At 41.3% G+C, this 7,424-nt stretch overlaps 1 protein-coding gene across 1 annotated transcript in view; it reads right to left on the reverse strand.

The window, feature by feature from the left end:
- LOC126194784 (uncharacterized) overlaps positions 1-7,050 on the reverse strand; it is an 86,984-nt gene extending 79,934 nt beyond the window's left edge. The window contains exon 1 of the mRNA XM_049933084.1: positions 6,822-7,050. The gene's annotated coding sequence lies outside the window, so the exon portion shown is untranslated. The remainder of the gene's footprint in view (positions 1-6,821) is intronic.
- Positions 7,051-7,424: the final 374 nt, after the last annotated feature.

The raw sequence follows: 7,424 nt of genomic DNA on the forward strand, positions 1-7,424 counted from the left end.
GTCGTGTGTTTTTTGCCTGGTTTATGGATAACTTTGAAATCCATTTCGGAAAGACATAGGGCCCAACGGGTGAGACGACTAGATGGATCCTTTAACCCAAGCAACCATTTTAAAGCTGTGTGGTCTGTAATAACCTTGAAATTCCTACCATACAAGTAGCATTTAAAGTATTTGATGCCATAAATAACACTTAACAATTCCTCCTCCGTTGTGGAATAATTTCTTTCTGCCGTTGTTAGTTGTCTCGAAGCGTAGGCTATGGGGTGTTCCGCGCCATTAATATTCTGACTCAAAACAACTCCTACTTAATGACCACTTGTGTCACAGGATAAAATAAATTCTTTATTATAATCTGGGTAGGCAAATACTGGACTGTGTGTTAACTTATATTTAAGGGTTTGAAATGCTGATTCACAATCTTCAGACCAATGAAATTTTGCTCCCTTTTTCAATAATTGGGTTAAGGGTCAGGCAATTTCAGCAAAATTTTGTACTTCCTTAACGCGTTGTGGTGTTGGGAAGTCCTTAACTGCCGAAATTAATTGAGGATCTGTTTTAATTCCTTTTTCACTAATGACGTGCCCTAGGTAGGTAACCTCTGTCAATGCAAAACTACGTTTTTACATATTTAATATTAATTTAGCTTTTCTAAGTCTCTGAAAAACGTTACACAGATGCACAGCATGTTCATTAATGTCTTTGGAGAATACAATAATATCGTCTAGATACACACAACATTGCTGAGTTCTGAGTCCTCGCAATACTCCATTGAGTAGTCTTTGAAAAGTTGTTGGTGCATATTTCAACCCGAAAGGCATTCTTTTAAATTGCCAGTGGCCTCCAGGGGTAGAAAATGCTGTTTTATGCCTGTCTTCAGGTGCAACTTCCAATTGATGATATCCACTACGTAAATCGATTGTTGAAAAGTATTTACTGTTACCCAAACTGTCAATGACATCTGTAATGTTTGGAAGAGGATAAACATCTGAGGTAGTTTGTTTGTTAAGGTGTCTGTAGTCACAACAAAATCTATATTGTTTCATACCGTTGGGAGACGTCTTTGGAATAATTACAATATTTGAATTATAAGGCAAATCAGAATATTCTATAATTCCATCTTTTAGATGCTGTTCTAAAATTTCATCCAGTACTGGCTGTAAATGCTGTGGAACTCTGTAAGGCTTCCTATAAACTGTGGGGCTATTTCCTGTTGGGATCCTATGCTGTGTGATATCTGTTGCTGGCAGTGGACCTTCTGCATTAAATAAATCTTGGAACTCAAATAAACTGCTTCTATTGTGTGTTTATAATTTCCTTTCAAATGCTCAATCTTCTGGTGTAATGTGGTTTTATAGGCGTCTGGTTTCTGACCATCAGTAATATCTGACCAAATGAAATCTTCTTCTTCAAACGTACTGACTGTAGCTACGAATATTCCTTTATGCAACTCTTTGTCCTCCACTCCGAAATTGTCAGTATGTACCGGTACTTTTCTTCCACCCTCAACGTCTTGAACACTTCTACGTACAAAACAATGTGATACATCTAATTCCTCATTTTCCTCTAATGGCTCTATTAGACACACTGTATCTGTAGGTACCTCGGGGTCAACGGTCATCCAGAAAAGTTTTCCTGAGCCAAATGGTATCTTATCCCGCGAATCAACCTTAAAGGGCGTTGCACGCAGTGTAGTTGATTTCGCCTTCCGGTTGGGGAAATCTTGCGGCAGTGGGCCCTTTGCAGCAGTGTCACCTAGCTGAAACACTATTCCGCTAAGTTCTACAGTTTGCTGTCTGAGGTCGATTTTAGCGTGATGTTTATTCAGGAAATCCAGCCCTAGGATCGCGTCGTACCCGTCAGCTACCTTTGTTACCACTTCTACATCTTCTTGAAATTGTACACCGTGAATATAGAAAATCAGTGATGTACATCCTAATGACTTCACTGTACCTCCTCCTACCCCACTCAATCTATACCTTGGAGGGTCATATTTCTTTTCTCCAATGCATTCATTACTCACTATTGATATGTTTGCGCCTGTATCCACCAGTATCCTTGCCTCTTTATCCTGTATGGTGGCAGATAACCAGCATTCCGCCTTCACATTAGCCTTAATGGCATGAAATTTTATTGGGAACGCCTGGCGGCGGCTCCGACATTCCCGTTTGAGTTTAACTGATTTCTATTTCCAAAAACTTTCTTAGAACTGCATTTCTTGAATGTGTGACCTATTCTTTGACAATTAGTGCACTGAGGTTGTCTGCAGTTTTTTGCTATATGTCCCTGTCGACCACACCTAAAACATCATGCTCCTGCTGAAAATACATTTTGCTTCTCTTTGTATCTGGTGGAAATGTCTATTTCTTCGAAAGGCGTCGCCACAGATACAGCTTCCGCTAAATTTTTAGGAAACTCTGCCCTGACACAATGGGACGTTTCAGGAGGTAACCCACGTAAAAATGTATCCAGAGCTCTATCTTCTGCCTCTTGTAAAATAACATTATTTGCATCATCAATAGTTGTCAACTGATAGGTGTTAATATTAGCTTTTCTAATACTATCTACAAAGTTTTCTAATGACTCGTTTTGCCTCCGAGTGATTAATTTTTCCCAATAAAATCTTCAGCTGTTTTGTTTTTTAAAACATTTAAGTAATCCTTTCTTCAATTCCTCAAATGTTGGAGCATTCCATAATTCTTCATGGTATAATGCGTGTGCTTTAGCCTCTCCTATCAATCTTAACTTTGTCATTTGTAAGAGCTGTTCATCTGACCATGATCCTAACTTTGCAGCTGCTACTAAATCATCAAAAAAGGCTGTTATGTCCTCACCAGGTTTACCTGAAAAAGGAGTTACGAAGGCTGCTGCTGAGGAATCTAGGGTGGGAGGGATTGAACCGGGTTGCCTAATATCACACAATTGTTTAAATAATGCATTATCATCATTTTTAAGCTGTGCTATTTGATTAACTAAGCTCTGAATAGCTTCCTCAGTAGAAACCGCTTGTGGTGCTGACTCTGACTTTGTATGATTTCGTGTCATCATTTTACAACTATTAGTTTCACAATCTTACTACACTGAATTGAAAAGATGTTTAAATATTTTCAACAAACTCTTAAAATTATGAGAGAAAATACACTTCTAAATAAAGAAAATATTATGACTGCTATGCAAACCTCTATCCTTTCACACATTGTTGTTGTTGTTGTGGTCTTCAGTCCTGAGACTGGTTTGATGCAGCTCTCCATGCTACTCTATCCTGTGCAAGCTTCTTCATCTCCCAGTACCTACTGCAACCTACATCCTTCTGAATCTGCTTAGTGTATGCATCTCTTGGTCTCCCCCTACGATTTTTACCCTCCACACTGCCCTCCAATACTAAATTGGTGATCCCTTGATGCCTCAGAACATGTCCTACCAACCAATCCCTTCTTCTGGTCAAGTTGTGCCACAAACTCCTCTTCTCCCCAATCCTGTTCAGTACCTCCTCATTAGTTATGTGATCTACCCATCTAATCTTCAGCATTCTTCTGTAGCACCACATTTCGAAAGCTTCTATTCTCTTCTTGTCCAAACTATTTATCGTCCATGTTTCACTTCCATACATGGCTACACTCCATACAAATACTTTCAGAAAAGACTTCCTGACACTTAAATCTATACTCGATGTTAACAAATTTCTCTTCTTCAGAAACGCTTTCCTTGCCATTGCCAGTCTACATTTTATATCCTCTCTACTTCGACCATCATCAGTTATTTTGCTCCCCAAATAGCAAAACTCCTTTACTACTTCAAGTGTCTCATTTCCTAATCTAATACCCTCAACATCACCCGACTTAATTCGACTACATTCCATTATCCTCGTTTTGCTTTTGTTGATGTTCATCTGATATCCTCCCTTCAAGACACCATCCATTCCATTCAACTGCTCTTCCAAGTCCTTTGCTGTCTCTGACAGAATTACAATGTCATCGGCGAACCTCAAAGTTTTTATTTCTTCTCCATGGATGTTAATACCTACTCCGAATTTTTCTTTTGTTTCCTTTACTGCTTGCTCAATATACAGATTGAATAACATCGGGGAGAGGCTACAACCCTGTCTTACTCCCTTCCCAACCACTGCTTCCCTTTCATGTCCCTCGACTCTTATAACTGCCATCTGGTTTCTGTACAAATTGTAAATAGCCTTTCGCTCCCTGTATTTTACCCCTGCCACCTTTAGAATTTGAAAGAGAGTATTCCAGTCAACATTGTCAAAAGCTTTCTCTAAGTCTACAAATGCTAGAAACGTAGGTTTGCCTTTCCTTAATCTTTCTTCTAAGATAAGTCGTAAGGTCAGTATTGCCTCACGTGTCCCAGTATTTCTACGGAATCCAAACTGATCTTCCCCGAGGTTGGCTTCTACTAGTTTTTCCATTCGTCTGTAAAGAATTCGTGTTAGTATTTTGCAGCTGTGGCTTATTAAACTGATTGTTCGGTAATTCTCACATCTGTCAACACCTGCTTTCTTTGGGATTGGAATTATTATATTCTTCTTGAAGTCTGAGGGTATTTCGCCTGTTTCATACATCTTGCTCACCAGATGGTAGAGTTTTGTCAGGACTGGCTCTCCCAAGGCCGTCAGTAGTTCCAATGGAATGTTGTCTACTCCGGGGGCCTTGTTTCGACTCAGGTCTTTCAGTGCTCTGTCAAACTCTTCACGCAGTATCGTATCTCCCATTTCATCTTCATCTACATCCTCTTCCATTTCCATAATATTGTCCTCAAGTACATCGCCCTTGTATAGACCCTCTATATACTCCTTCCACCTTTCTGCTTTCCCTTCTTTGCTTAGAACTGGGTTTCCATCTGAGCTCTTGATGTTCATACAAGTGGTTCTCTTATCTCCAAAGGTCTCTTTAATTTTCCTGTAGGCAGTATCTATCTTACCCCTAGTAAGATAAGCCTCTACATCCTTACATTTGTCCTCTAGCCATCCCTGCTTAGCCATTTTGCACTTCCTGTCGATCTCATTTTTGAGACGTTTGTATTCCTTTTTGCCTGCTTCATTTACTGCATTTTTATATTTTCTCCTTTCATCAATTAAATTCAATATTTCTTCTGTTACCCAAGGATTTCTAGTAGCCCTCGTCTTTTTACCTACTTGATCCTCTGCTGCCTTCACTACTTCATCCCTCAAAGCTACCCATTCTTCTTCTACTGTATTTCTTTCTCCCATTCCTGTCAATTGTTCCCTTATGCTCTCCCTGAAACTCTGTACAACCTCTGGTTCTTTCAGTTTATCCAGGTCCCATCTCCTTAAATTCCCACCTTTTTGCAGTTTCTTCAGTTTTAATCTACAGGTCATAACCAATAGATTGTGGTCAGAGTCCACATCTGCCCCTGGAAATGTCTTACAATTTAAAACCTGGTTCCTAAATCTCTGTCTTACCATTATATAATCAATCTGATACCTTTTAGTATCTCCAGGGTTCTTCCATGTATACAACCTTCTATCATGATTCTTAAACCAAGTGTTAGCTATGATTAAATTGTGCTCTGTGCAAAATTCTACCAGGCGGCTTCCTCTTTCATTTCTTAGCCCCAATCCATATTCACCTACTACGTTTCCTTCTCTCCCTTTTCCTACACTCGAATTCCAGTCACCCATAACTATTAAATTTTCGTCTCCCTTCACAATCTGAATAATTTCTTTTATTTCATCATACATTTCTTCAATTTCTTCGTCATCTGCAGAGCTAGTTGGCATATAAACTTGTACTACTGTAGTAGGTGTGGGCTTCGTATCTATCTTGGCCACAATAATGCGTTCACTAAGCTGTTTGTAGTAGCTTACCCGCGTTCCTATTTTCCTATTCATTATTAAACCTACTCCTGCATTACCCCTATTTGACTTTGTGTTTATAACCCTGTAGTCACCTGACCAGAAGTCTTGTTCCTCCTGCCACCGAACTTCACTAATTCCCACTATATCTAACTTTAACCTATCCATTTCCCTTTTCAAATTTTCTAACCTACCTGCCCGATTAAGGGACCTGACATTCCACGCTCCGATCCGTAGAACGCCAGTTTTCTTTCTCCTGATAACGACATCCTCTTGAGTAGTCCCCGCCCGGAGATCCGAATGGGGGACTATTTTACCTCCGGAATATTTTACCCAAGAGGACGCCATCATCATTTAATCATACAGTAAAGCTGCATGCCCTCGGGAAAAATTACGGCCGTAGTTTCCCCTTGCTTTCAGCCGTTCGCAGTACCAGCACAGCAAGGCCGTTTTGGTTATTGTTACAAGGCCAGATCAGTCAATCATCCAGACTGTTGCCCTTGCAACTACTGAAAAGGCTGCTGCCCCTCTTCAGGAACCACACGTTTGTCTGGCCTCTCAACAGATACCCCTCCATTGTGGTTGTACCTACGGTACGGCTATCTGTATCGCTGAGGCACACAAGCCTCCCCACCAACGGCAAGGTCCATGGTTCATGGGGGGGGGGGGGGGTTTCACACATTAAACAATACTAACTGTGGACCTTTAGTGACTGTCATTCACACCTCATATTGAGCCAAGGGTTTTTTCTCTGACACCAAATGTAACTGGGTTTTCTCTTTTGATGCTAGTCAATTGTCAGGATGAGCATTACTGCAAAGGGCATTTAATTCTAAAGCATTATGTCAGGGTGAAAAACACTAAATAAATTACTTTTTCTTTCTTAACAACATGTGGGCAGGGTGGGTTCTTCCTTGGCTCAGATATGAGGTAGAATGAAACAGCATTTTTACATAAGATAACTTTTATTGAAAGTTTTGTGCAACTGTTTCCTTACTCAATTGTTCTGGCTGGGAGAGCGGCAGCTGTGTTGTCTGCGAAGCCTCTGCTGTGGCAGCGGCGGCGTCTGATTACGCCTGGCGGTGTGTATCTCGTGTCGCTGTCTCGCCCAGTTGACTGGAGACGCGCCTTGTGTGGTGGCCCGTTTAATGATTGAGAACGAAGTCGTGAATCGGATACCTTGGATGTGGCATCCCAGTGTTTCTCTTCTCTAAGCGGCCGCGTGTGTTGTCCCTCGGCCAGTGGAGCGGCGTGGCAGGGGAAGACCAGTGTCCCGGACTCGAACAACGGACTCCAGCTTGCCAGTCTTCGGCTGTCCGATCTTCATTCCAGTTCACAGGTGACTGCTGATGTGAGGCAGTCTCCTTCCCGTCCTCATGAGTCACCCAGGTACGTAGAAATCAGTCTTCAAATACCTTATAACTTCTGTCTTCTGGCGGCGAGGCTGCTGCTTGCTAGTCCATCACAGCAGCGGACTTGGTACTTCTGTGCACGGTGTAGTCTCTTCCTGCATGACGGTCTTCAGCTCCGAAACTGAACTGAAAACTACTCTCTTGTCGGGCCCACTGCGTCTCGCGTATTTATTCACTTCAGTTCACTG

The sequence above is a fragment of the Schistocerca nitens genome, chromosome 7 (genome assembly GCF_023898315.1).
Source record: "Schistocerca nitens isolate TAMUIC-IGC-003100 chromosome 7, iqSchNite1.1, whole genome shotgun sequence".
Classification (NCBI taxonomy): domain Eukaryota; kingdom Metazoa; phylum Arthropoda; class Insecta; order Orthoptera; family Acrididae; genus Schistocerca; species Schistocerca nitens.